The following is a 14,041-nucleotide window of genomic DNA, read 5'->3' as shown; positions in this document are numbered from 1 at the left end:
GTAACTTCACACTATAACATCCCCAAATAATGGCAATATGTAGGTTTTTTTCCATTTTGAAACAAATGTATATTTTGTAGTTAATTACAGCTTTACTAACTCTCAGGCTAAGATACCTCCTTTTATTTTTAACGTATTTGCCTGACACCGTTGCAGGATGCTGAAATTCCTGACTTTCTGAAATACATTATTTGCATAGGATAAGTATGATCCATTTCCCACCCCCACATGTGACAGGGCTTAGACTGGGTCATTGGCCAGGTTCTATATTGTAGCAGTGCGTCACATGTATCTGGATGGCTTGAGGCCATCTGCAAGGTCTAGTGGTACGACAGCATGCTCAAGGTAACAACAGGCAACTTAAAGGGTAAGTTTACCTTTTTCATTAAAAGTCAAAAAGTAAGCTAATTCCAGATATCGTGGCAACCCCTTTGGATCCTGCTTCACATAACAACAGTGATGCCCCGTGCTGCCAATGTAGCTTCTGTATACCTCAATACACAGCCACATCATAATGCTTGCAATGGCAAGCTCTCATTGGTCAACACAATCACGTAACTACACTGATGAATAAGAGGTATTTCTCTCTTTTGGGACACCTTCAGGGGTGGACTGACAATTCATGGGGCCCCCGGGCAATAGGGGATCATGGGGCCCCTGTATCCTTTCCCAAACTCAAAAAAGCCTATGAAAAAGGTACCAGGGGCATCTCATGGGGCCCCCTATTGACCCCGGGCCCTCGGGCAGTTTCCAAATGGTCAGTCCACCCCTGGACACCTTACATGCATGTGGTGTCAGCCCTGCCTACTTCATTATTAATTCTTTACAGAGAACACAACCATTTCCTCATCTCCATAATACCTCTTCATCTCCGTAACCCTCCTTGTTCACAGGCAAAGAGCACTTATTGGACATATATATCAGGAAGACTCACCGCTTCTCTACCCAAGATAACTGTGTATCCCAGTGAAGATTTGCGGTGCTAGCTGTTGGCTCCTGTCAGCCAGTCATCCAGTATGTAAATATAAAGCGGCACCCTAATTCCAGATCACAGCTTTTCTTTATTGTAACACAAGTAAAAAGTTACACGTTAGGTCCCAACATTTACGTGTTTCAGCACTGTGTGGGCCTTAGTCATAGCATTATAGAAAATATCTAAAAATGTTAATTATGCCTAAACCATATCCCCAGAATCTACCCTTTTTCTTAATTTTCTCCTGAAATGTAACAAAGTAGTGTCATGTACCCCAGAAGGAGTGCTGTTTGATATGGGTCCTCTGTTGCTGGCCTTGACCTTCAAAAGAAACTTCTGCCCTTCTGATACACCAGATAAGTATTAATGGCACTATCTTAAACCAAAGGCACAACTACAAATGAGAAAGGCCAACTTAGGATATTGATTCCTATTAATAAATACTCAACATAGAGAGGTGATGAGGTGATGGATTAAATAACAGAGATAATAGTATGATTGGCATACAGAGCAACTGAGAATAACACAGAGCCTAAAATAGCACCAGCCACCCAGGTCAGCTCGAACAGTAACAATGCCACCTAAAGTGCAGCGGCAAGCAGTGGTAAAGCCAGACATTTAAACCTTTGGAACTATACCACTCAAATGCACAAGAGGTGGCTATGCTAGTCCTAATGGTGCCTGAAGAACACAATTAGGGCCTGAGAGGTTAAGTGTAATCAACATAAGGTAGTATTTCGGCAAATTAAGTGAACATGCGGACGTCCTTAAGTTGTTTCTTTTTACAGCTACCATTAGAGCTCGTAAAACCTTTGGTGCACTTAAAGACTGTGTAATGAGCCAGCATCTAGCTGAGGTGCACTAGGGAGGTGGTAAAATCTTTGGCTCAGTTGCAAAATGGTTGGGGGAACAAAGATTGGATAATGCCAAGAAAGTTGCAGGAGTAGTTCAATCAAACAGTGATATCTTGAGTATGAGCATAGTACAGTGCCCTACTGAGTACTGTAAATAATAGATCTAAATGCTGCTATAAAGAGGTATGGCAGCTAGAGCTATAGAGGTATGGCAAACTAAGCTCTTAAGAGCTTAGTTTCTGCAGACAGTATTGAGAGTGGGCCAACCACCCTATCACCAGTCCAGCGACTTAGCTGTAGGTAACGGAAGTAGGGGGGCCCCCTCAGTCTCTTTCTGAAATCTCCAGCAGACAGCACTTTGGAAGGCCATGAGCAGCCTTTCCAGCCCTTCTAGAGCGGCAATGTGGATGATGCTGCTGTGAACTGACTCTGAGCTGTGTTGGTTTTGGGCACGAACTTCATCTTTGGCCATAGTCTTGAAGAGCTGGAAGCACTGATACAGAGGTCATCACTCTAACTTGTCTGGGCGCCAAAAGCTCCAAGCCTTCCCTAGCACTCTTGTAAAAATAATTTGCCACTCCCTGTGAGTCTCATGGGTCCCTGGGAACTGTAGTCTTTTTCCTTCTCCATACAGTACAGCAGCTCCTCCAGGGAACTACATGTACCAGAATGCAACTCGCAGTTGTGTCTCCAGCTACCCTTAGGTTTAATAGTGACTGCCAGATGGGAGGGGGAAAGGAAAATGGAACAAAAGTGAGACAGCAAGTGGGCAAACATGGAGACACATGATTCTCTGTTGTTGAGATGCTCCAAAGTCAAACAGGTAGGAAGCTGCCGGCACCTGGCTACACATGCTTTGGTGCTGAGGCACCCTTGTGCCTACAGTCTCACAGATCTGCATTGTGAGATCTAAGGTACTGCTGCCTCTGATTGCTAGTCTCAGAAGATTTTGAGTGAAAATTGGTGATGTATCTACTGTATTCCTCACTGTTCTCATTGCTGATGTCACTGACATAAGGATCCAATGCCATGCCTCTACCAAGGTGGCCACCTCCACAAACATGACAAGTAAGTAATGGAAAAAGATCAGCTGCTGGAGGACCACAAATAATACTGATGGCTACAGATGAGCTCAGGTGTGTTTGGATCTTGGACCAAACCCAGCTGAGTGAGCCTGCCTAGAAGCTGTCACTATGGCCAGGGCATTCCCCACCATGCAGCTGCATGTATACAGGCCTGTGTATACTTTTGGTTGCAAGAAGGGGAATGCCTTGGCCACTGATGACTGGCTCAGTAAAGTGTCAGGCTCGCTCAGATGGGTTTGGACTAGTATCTGAACTCAGATGAGCTCATGCCTACTGGTGACTAGTACTTTGCTGCATCTACCTTTTATTGGACACATAATTCCATTCCTCTATTTAATAGTAATTTAATATTATTTCTCAGAATTAATTTAAGACCAGAAAAAAATTTATTAAATAAAAACACCAATTAGGACGATTGTAATCCTGAACTTACAATGCATGTTGTTAAAGAAAATAAAATTTGCACCAAATCTATTAATTTATATGTATGTGAAACGCATAGAAATGTTTAAAACATGAGCAGCAGCAGGAAAAGAAATCCAGACAGACAACCCAGCATTAACCCTTAATAGCTTTTGATCAATCGTTATGTCAAATGCACTAAGCAGTAACATGCAAATGAGCATGTAGGGAAAGTGACAGTTTTATCTCCCTATCCACTACATTACCCTGACTCCCAAGAGATCTTCACTCCTGTAAACAGCTAACATGGGGAAACAGGGGACAGAGATGATGTAGTATCAGTAGATTCACTTAAAGACAGCTACTCCATCCTCTGGGCTCATAGTTTTGACCTTGTTAATCAATTTTCTGTTGTTAAGCTGATGCTAGCAAAATGTCACTTAGAGCACACTTTTCTGAATAATACTTTATTAACGCTCACTTTAGAATATGAGATTATTCTAGAATATCTGCAGAGGTGTTTTTTTTTTATCTTAAAGCTAAAGTTAAAGTGGAATTAAAGCTTAACACTATCTATTCTTAAAAATGTTCCTTCCCCCCGTTCAATCTTTTTTGGAATTCGGATTGTAAAAAAGGATCTGTATACTTACTTTTTGTAGTCTACTCAAGTTTGGTCACATGATCCTGCAGCTCCGGCTCTCCGTGGCAGTGAGCAGTGGCTGCAGAGGAGAGGAGTGAGCACTGACAATTACTGAGGCCTATGATTGACATTACACCTCCCAGAATTCCCAGCCATTGTTGAGAGCCCCTTGACACAGGGGAGCTGGAGCTGCATGATCTCTTTTACACAGGGTGGGCAGAATAAGTGGGGGGGGGACAATTTTAAGAACAGTTGGTGATAGGCTTTAATTCCTCTTTAAGCAATATCTGCTTCTCTACAGATTTAGTTATGATACTTACCTGTAATGAAGTGTAGCGCTATCTTCTTGAGAGCTGCTTTTTTTGGGTTCCCCTTTACTTCTTGCACAGACAGGAAACACGCATATTCCACTTGCGTCCAGAAACAAGTAATAGTCCATGGGCTTGGTTTTTAAGTTTTATTATGGCACTTAACTTGGATAGGGTATTGGTCAGACTTTCATAATTATGCAGATTTTCTCTCTTTACCGCTACCTACCGGCTTCTAGGAACTTTTCCAAGTACCAAAGGACTGACCTGTAGAGCCCTCCAGCCTAACCTGAAGTAACCATTCTCTCTAAACCCAGGGTTCTAGCAAGCCTCTAACTATTCTAAACAACTATGTACACCAAAGGGTGCTACAGAAGTATATTTCATAAAGTGAAGGATTCTACAAAAATCTTTACTGCAGTGCTGTCCTGTCTTCTTCCTGCTGCTGAACTTCTAGTGCTGTGAGGGTTAACAGTTTTGGGTCTCTGAGCTCAACTACACTAAAGAGGATCAAATGGGGACACAACCCTTCTGCCCCTCCTCCAGTGGCAATTTTTGTTGACTGATTACACTACCTGTAACATGATCTGTGAATGAAGGAGATCATTTTGTGACTGATCTGACTCTCCCCCATTCACAGATTGTGTTACAGGCAGTGCAATTAGTGAAAGAACTGTTTGCAATGGAGAAAGAGGAGGAAGGAAGGGGTGTGTCCCTGTTGGATTATCTTTATTGCAGCTGAGCCTGGAGACATGAAGTTGTTAACCCCTACAGTGCTCGATGTTCAGCAACAGAAAGAGGACAGGAAAGTGAAGATTTGTAATCCAGTAACTTGCACATCATGGGACATACTTCAGTAAAGGTAAATAATGTATTTAGCCAGGTACTGGGCTATGAGATGGAGACATTGCCTTTTATTCTTCTATCCCTGTACTGAGATTTGATGTTATTCTGCACCATCCTCCTCCGGCCATCAGCGGAAGAGCTAAAGCCAAACAAGCCCATAGGCTTCTATGCACAGCTTTGAGAATCCTAGGAGTTGTAGTTTGAGATGACATCCATATTGGCCCTCCTATCCCTCTTGTATTGAACTGTATTGTTGCTGTATTGTCTCCCGTTATATTGTAAAGCGCTGAGCAAACTTTTGGCGCTATAAAAATCCTGTATAATAATAATAATAATATTATGGCTACACTATAATGGTTACTGTACAGATCTCAATGTGCACTGTGCAGTAGGAGTAGTGGAGAAAGGATTTTTATTGAATTGCTCAGGAAAGTTTTTCCTCTTGTCACCAAAGGAAATAGAAAGAGAGCACCTCTGTTTTAATATTTGCTGGCCAGCTGAGAACATACCATCAAAGATCCAAGCCTGAGACTGGGAGTGAGGATAATCTGAGACAGTACAGCCCTACCCACATCTCAGCACCTGCACTGCTGCTGCAGGGAGAATGGAGTCTTTACTTATACTCTTCCCACCACTGATCCCTGGCAGTTTTCGAGTGGAGACCGAGTGAGCCCCCCCTCTACAGCGAGAGGTCACCACAGCATCCTGGGGACTGGTGAGAGGGCTATTTTCCCATTGCAGATGCTACTAGCAGGGACTGAGACACTTAAAGATGGACACCAAGTGTGCTCAACCCATACTGCACCCTATACCACACCTACGGCAAACTTAGACTGCATCTATACCAACCCTATACCGCATTATACTGAACCTTTATCACATCTGAATTGCATCTACCTTGAACTTGTGCCAAGAATATACTGTATGCAGGTTAACTGGGACTATTTTTAAGTGCACCAACTCTCTTAAAGGGCCCCAACAATATCTAGCATAAGAACTGAAAGGGCTGCCTCTCCCTTAATAATTATTGTGCAAGCCCCCTTTTGTCCCCCTGCCATGCTCATTTTCTTCTGGAGAGTGTGTAACCAGCACTCAGTAGATTAAACTTTACAACTGCTCATTGCTGCACTTGAGGTAGTCTTACTACTATTTATGCTGATCTGGATCCTAAATGTCATCTTATGCCTACTGTTAATCACTTTGTATACTAATTGTGTTATTACCATTGTTATTCCATTTTTTGCATGCCTGGTGTGTTAGAGGGGCTGAGGTTTTTTTGGAAAAGCTTGAAGCAAAGAACAGAGAACCCATCCTAATTAGCAGATCCTATGAGGTTAGTGCTCCATGTAACTAAAACTGTAGGGGAAATGTTTTTAGGCTAAACTTTAGCGCTAAAATAATCTTGCAATTTGTTAATATTTGTTGGAAAAAAGGATTGTTGTACATCCAGATTCTACAAATCAGTTTTTCTAGTGATGTTCATCAAAGGAATATTGTTCATTCAAACAAACTTTCTAAAATCCCTGTTAAATAATTGGACTTTCTATGGCTTGAAATTGCAATTTTTTTCAGTATGCTGTCTCACATCCCTGGGTAGCTTAAATCTGTATGTTTATTACCTCCTAAGTGTGTAGATATATGCAATAGACTCGTGATTCTTTTCTTTTTTTTTAATTATAACAATATATTCCCTGGATTATTTTATATGCAGTATATTATATGCATACATTTTAAAGTTTTACTTTGGGTTTAAGGATAAGAGCACTTTCATATGAAAATCACTAAACCGTGACTGCCAAGCCTCCATAATCTCAGATAACCAAGCCTACCCCCTCCTTTGATGAACACTTACCTGACTCTCACAACCACATGCTGCCATTATGTTTCAGTGCAATACTTTATTCAAAATCTTATCTGTGGCTGCATCAACACAACAGTTTCCCTAGCCTTCTTTGGCACTGTCCCCCCAACATCTCCAGCCTTGGGGATGAGGAGAACTCTCTTCCCATTCCCATGTCACATTGCTGGGACAATCACCAAACTCCAATGTTGTCACTTAGAAGGAATTGGAATGGGTCACATGCTCTCCCACATTAATATGTGCTGCTGGGGATGGATGTTAAAGTGGACCCCCACCCTCCTCAATGAAAACAAAACCATTAATGTAGCTATCATTGCCATAGAAATACATATGAGTAATACTACGTACCTCATATGTTTGGTGGTTCCTATATGAAAATGCTTTGCTGTTCTTCCTCCCGTTAAACCACGCCATCTTAACCAATGACATCCATGGCAGATCTCGTACATGTGTGGTATTTCATCTGACACTGGTTATTTTAAAAATGCCATTTTATCTGGGATTGCACGAGATTTAGCAAGATCTCAACATTTAACCTTGAAATCTCCCTAAAAGGCACCAGCGACGTAGTCTTCCCAGGGAGCGGCTCTGTGGCACTGGCTACCTACGTCACCAGTGCCTCACTAAACTAGGAAAATGTATTTAAGTGAATGTGAGTATCAGAATCAGACTTTTATATAATAAATTACTTGTTGTTTAAGGATCAGCATGCAGGGAGGGAATTGAAGTATTGGGGGGAATTGTCCACTTTAAAGCCGATGTACAGGCAGGCACACTCAGTTTATAGAGTGGTTCTGGAAGCTGGCACAATTATGTTAATGTTAATGCTTATATGAGTGATTGCATTTGGATCTATTTAAAGTTTATTTCCACTTCTGTAGTCACATTTGGGAAAACCCCACCATATGTCTGCTATGTGTTCCCAATCACACAACATGCCAACAATTTTCTTTTTAAATATTTCTTACCTTTAAGATGTTTCTCAGGCAAAGGTGTTAATGCTAAATTCAAAATTTTTTTTAATGATGTCAAAATGCTAAAGTTTAGCAGGGACTCACTGAATTTCAATTCATGTATGGGCAGGCTGGTTGTACAGAAGTCAATCCACCAATCAACTTCTGTATAACAACCGTGTTGGAAACTTTCTGCTTGATCAGCACTGCCAGCTATAGCTGGCAGCCTTGATCAGTGTATTCTGATGGTGGGGATGTCTCCCCATTGTCAGAATACAAAGGCACAGCAGGAGGATCCCCCCTTCCACCTTGGATGTGTGGATGGGGGAACAGAGTCATTTTTCATTTGTTCAACAAACTGGTAGAACAAAAAAAAAAAATGGGACAGGATGAGCTCCCTTGCATTAACATACAATGCAAGAAACCTAGCTTCTAAACAATTAACCCTTTGCTAGGACAGACAGTGCTCAAATCGAGTTTACAACTAGCAGTGCAGAGCTGCCTGCACAGTACAGATGGGGTTAATTATGGAAAACACAGTTGCCTACCCCCCCCCCCCCCTTCTATAATCAAAGAGAACAAGTGAGTTTATTCAAAATACACATGGAGATATAGACTATTGTTTTGTGTTTTATTTTGATTGATTCACACATTTTATTTTTTACACATTGTTATTATCTGAGCTGCCTATTATTTGTTTTTTTTTTTGTCATTTGAATAGCTTTTGTTAAGGTGTGCAGCACATCAAACTGAAGTTTAACGGAAAAATATTTTTTTCCCTACAGCTTTAGTTACAAAACTTATCTGTAATGAATATCCCATGATGTGCAGGCTGCTGGATTCTGTAGAAATCTTTCCTGAAGGGCTGCCCTGTCCTCTTCCTGTTGCTAAATCTCTGGTGTAGCAGGTGTTAACTTCAAGTTTCTGGGCTTAGCTGCACTAAAGATAATCTAACAGGGGCACCCTCTTCCTGCCCTCTCCTTCAATGGGACGTTATTTCACTGACTACACTGCTTGCAACATGATCTCATACTTGCCAACAGTCCTGTGTTTCCCAGGAAGTAACACTTTTTAAACAGCTGTCTTGTGATTGCTTTGTCCCGAGATCTCAGCCACAGGGACAGCTGCAGTGAGTGTGCCTTTGGTTGCAGCTAAATTTACTGAGCTGCTGATTCAGTCAACATGGAGGTCCTGGGGGAAGCTGTTTTAGCTCATCCCTGTCCTCTGAGTTAGCTTGAAAATCTCCCAAGGCATCCAGAGTTCGTGGGCAGGGTTGGGGGCCTCCTCCACCTCTCCCACAGTTGGCTACTTCATTCTGGATGATCCCGGAGCTGAAGATAAGGAAGGAGGAGGGGGCACAATGAAGCAGCCCAGAAAGTCTTCCATCTCCTCAGCCATGCGGTAAGTGACTGACTGCGCTAGCACTACATACTGCTCACTGACCACCCTGCCACTACATATTGCACACTGCCCTGCCACTACATACTGATCACCCTGCCACTACATATTGCGCACTGCCCTGCCACTACATACTGATCACCCTGCCACTACATATTGCGCACTGCCCTGCCACTACATACTGCTCACTGACCACCCTGCCACTACATCTTGCGCACTGCCACTACATACTGCCCTACCACTACATACTGCACATTGCCCTGCCACTACAAACTGCTCACTGACTGCCCTACCACTACATACTGCTCACTGACCACCCTGCCACTACATATTACGCATTGCCCTGCCACTACATACTGCTCACTGACTGCCCTACCACTACATACTGCTCACTGACCACCCTGCCACTACATATTACGCATTGCCCTGCCACTACATACTGCTCACTGACTGCCCTACTGCTACCTACTGCTCACTGACCACCCTGCCACTACATACTGCTCACTGACCACCCTGCCACTACATACTGCTCACTGACTACCCTGCCACTACATACTGCTCACTGACCACCCTGCCACTACATACTGCTCACTGACCACCCTGCCGCTACATACTGCTCACTGACCGCCCTGCCGCTACATACTGCTCACTGACTGCCCTACCGCTACATACTGCTCACTGACTACCCTGCCATTACATATTGCGCACTGCCCTGCCACTAAAAACTGCTCACTGACTGCCCTACCACTACATACTGCTCACTGAACACCCTACCACTACATACTGCACACTGTACTGTTACTACATACTGCTCACTGACTGCCCTACCACTACATACTGTTCACTGACTGCCCTACCACTACATACTGCACACTGTACTGTTACTGTTGGACCTGCCAATTCTGGTGTTCAATGGCAAATGCCAATTGAGCTCTATGGTGCCGGGCAGTGAGCACAGGGCCCATTAGAGGACGTCAGGCCCTCAGGCCACCCTCATGAAGTCTGTTTCCGATTGTTTGGTCAGAGACATTCACACCAGTGGCTTACTGGAGGTCATTTTGTAGGGCTCTGTCATTGCTCATCCTGTTCCTCCTTGCACAAAGGAGCAGATACCGGTCCTGCTGATGGGTTAAGGACCTACTACAGTCCTGTCCAGCTCTCCTAGAGTAACTGCCTGCCTCCTAGAATATCCTCCATGCTTTGGGAGACACAGCAAACCTGGCAATGGTATTGATGTGCCATGCTGGAAGTTGGACTGCCTGTGCAACTGCTGTAAGGTCCAGGTATCGCCTCATACTACCAGCAGTGACACTGATCCTAGCCAAATGCAAAACTAGTGAAAAACAGTCAGAAAAGATGAGTAGAGAAAAAAATGTCAGTGGCCTCCACCTGTAAAATCATTCCTGTTTTGGGGGTTGTCTCATTGTTGCCCATATTGTGCACCTGTTGTTAATTTCATTAACACCAAAACAGCTGAAACTGATTAACAACTTTCTCTGCTACTTAACTGACCAGATCAATATCCCAGGAGTTTAAATGACTTGATGCAATACTCTTATTAAAAATGATTCCTATAATTTTTTTGAGCAGTGTACATACTGCCTACTGACCACCCTGCTACTACATACTGCTCACTGAGCACCCTGCCAATGCATACCACTCACTGAGCACCTTGCATACTGACTGCCCTAAAACGACATACTGCTCACTGACCACCATGCCACTACATACTACTCACTGACTGCATCAAAATTACATACAGCTCACAGACTGCTCCACTAGTACATACTGCTCACTGACTGTCCTGCCACTACATACTTCCCACTGACTACCCTGCCCCTACCTACTGCTCATTGACAGCCCTGCCACTGCATACTGCTGACTTACTGCCCTACTACTATAAACTGGTCACTGACTGCCCTGCCACTACATACTGTTTTTTGCCCTACCACTAAATACTGCTCACTAATTTCTCTGCCACTACATACTTCCCTAGTCTGCCACTACATACTGCTCACTGCCCTACCACTACATTCTGCACACTGACCTCCCTGCCCCACAATGCACTGCTCTCTGACAGTGCTTTGTGATTGGCCAAAGCAATGCACCTGATTTACATGGGGGGCTTTCAGATTCTGATAAGCCCCCTGCCTACAGACCCCCCACAACCACTGGCCACAGTTGTGGGGAAGAGGCCCTTGTCCCCATCAACATGGGGACAAGGTGCTTTGGGGAAGCCCCCCCTGACCCAAAGCACACCCCACTTGATGAGGGCATGTGGCCTGGTAGGGTTCGAGGGGGGTGTTTTTATTTTTTTGGCATGGGGGGTTTCCCTCAAAATCCATACCAGACCTGAAGGGTTTGGTATGGATTGGGGGGGAACCCCATGCCTTTTTTTTTTTTTGCTAAATTTTTAATTGCGGGTAATTCTTTTTACATGAAACATTAAAGCATGTTTTCACTACTAAAATACCACATGACTTAATAAAATAACTCATGCTTTATTTTAGTAGGTTGTTTTGGAAAAATGCTGTGTGGTATCTAACGCATACTCAGATATCTTGAATTATCCCGGTTTGAAGTTCGCAGTTGAACCTTCGTTAGGTTTGAATGTTCGATCAATAACCAGATAGGGGGGTGTTTAGCCCATCACTACTGCTAACTGAATGTCCTGCCACTAAACACTGCTCACTGACTGCCCTGTTACTACATGCCATACACTCCATAGTTCTGCATTGTCATTTCTTACTAATCTGTACTACACACTTTTTTTTTGGTTTGTATTTCCTTAGCCCCGCTACAGTTCTCTTTATATATGTTTAATTAACCACTTGCCGCCCAGCCACAGTATTTTTATTGTGAGTGGGTGGCAGCTACAGGCTCAGTGAAGTACTGGTATGTTGCTGAGTACATTCACACTGACGCGTCCTCTGGGAAGTGCAGCGTCACAATCCCGTGGCTACTGAATCTGGTGGACCATGGCACTCAGTATCTATCTGCTATGAGCAGCTGGGGTATCATGTGATCGCTATGACCAGACTGCTTCATGACTGCTTGCTTACTGTTGCTATCAGATGGAACCTGTACCATGTGATTAGCTATAGCCAATGACAGCATGCCAACAGTAAGTAAGCTGTCATGAATGGAAATTCAGCCAGGGGCAGCACAGCCAGGGGTAGCATTGACAACTATCATCATGGATAAAGTATTGATCTTGGATTAAGTATTGAGCATTACACTTCAGATCTGCATCTGAAAAACTTTTCTCTATCCCATCTCAGGTAAACGTCTGCGAGCAATATCCATCTGTAATATCGTCCATGTCATGTATGAATGCTAATTCACCCTGCACTGCTATATGGTAATCTATACTGTTTTTAAAATCCACCTCTAACTGAAGCTGATTTATAACTATCAATGTTCTTATTGGTCATTCTTACTGCTTCAAAAATCTTTAACTCTGGTCCATATTACTGTGGTGTTTATTTTGCTCTTATTGTCTAACCCAAATTTATAAGCTGATCCTAATCTTTACAACTCTGCTCTCCTGTTCTCTTGTTGTCTCTTGTAGTCCTCCTTTGGTGTGAGAAATTTGCGCTGCTAGCCATGTTTCTCTCCTATTCATTCCTAATTGATTAATTGGCAATACCCCCTCCATCTCAGTATAAATGTAAGCCTTCCTTAGGGGAAGCACATCCAGGGGCAGCATTGGCAGCTATCACCAATGATAAAGTATTCATCTTGGATTAAGTATTGAACATTACACTTCGGCTCTACACTTCAAATACTAATCAGACTACAGGTGACCTTTTCCCCATCCAGCTCTTTCAGTTCTTATCCAGTCTGCTTCATCTCCACTCTGTAACATGCACTCCCTACACCTCCTTCTCACAGTTGCATCTTCACTCCTCAAACTATCTCTCCTTCACCCCTCTTCTTCTTAACCCTACAGTGTATATATATCACCCTTACTCCTGTCTTCACCTTATTACTGTGGTCATCAACTCCTGCTAATTCTCAACCCACATAGTAATAAAACCTCCAGGACATTGGAACCTGTCCCTCCATATAAGTCATACTCCCATATTACCTCCCTCACCCTTCTGCTTATTCTAACATCTGGAGCATTTCCCCAAATCCCGGGCCGCCATTTTTTTCCTTTGATCAATACACCCGGCACCCCCTATCCTCCGACAGCAGCCGCAATCCACACAATCTAGTTACTATTCTTCTTCTTCCAGCCTTCCCTTTTCCTGTGCTCTCTGGAAAGCCTGCTATGCTCTGTCTGTATCAAACTCACCTCTCTCCGTGACGTTTTAATCACAAACTCCTTTAACTTGCTTGCAATTACGGAAACCTGGCTTTATGAATCTGACTTTCCCTCTCCTGCTACCCTCTCCCATGGTGGTCTCCTCTGGACTCTCTCTCCCAGGCCTAGTGGAAGGAAAGGAGGTGGAGTTGGAATCCTCCTATCCCCTCAAAGCACTTTTCAGGTCCTTCATTCTCCTCCCTCTCTGTACCTCTCCTCATTTGAAGTTCACTGTATTCATCTGTTCTCTCCAGTTTCTTTTAGAATTGCTGTGATCTATCGGCCTCCTGGACCTCTATCAAGCTTCCTTGATGACTTCTCTGCCTGGCTACCTTACTTTCTCTCTTCTGAAATTCCCACTATCATTCTTGGTGACTTCAACATCCCTGTTATCTTAACATTCCTGCTAAAC

The 14,041-nt window shown here is 43.4% G+C and overlaps 1 long non-coding RNA gene across 1 annotated transcript in view; it reads left to right on the top strand.

The window, feature by feature from the left end:
- The first annotated feature begins 9,121 nt into the window (after positions 1-9,121).
- LOC149461395 (uncharacterized) overlaps positions 9,122-14,041 on the top strand; it is a 41,014-nt gene continuing 36,094 nt past the window's right edge. Inside the window, exons 1-2 of the long non-coding RNA XR_016312876.1 lie at positions 9,122-9,323; positions 12,602-12,681. This is a non-coding gene — a long non-coding RNA (uncharacterized LOC149461395). The remainder of the gene's footprint in view (positions 9,324-12,601; positions 12,682-14,041) is intronic.

This window comes from Staurois parvus, unplaced genomic scaffold (genome assembly GCF_062004578.1).
Source record: "Staurois parvus isolate SC_StPar_1 unplaced genomic scaffold, SC_StPar_1.0 ptg000204l, whole genome shotgun sequence".
Classification (NCBI taxonomy): Eukaryota; Metazoa; Chordata; class Amphibia; order Anura; family Ranidae; genus Staurois; species Staurois parvus.
Note: the sequence above shows the minus strand (reverse complement) of the source record. Positions and strands in the feature narration are given on the sequence as shown.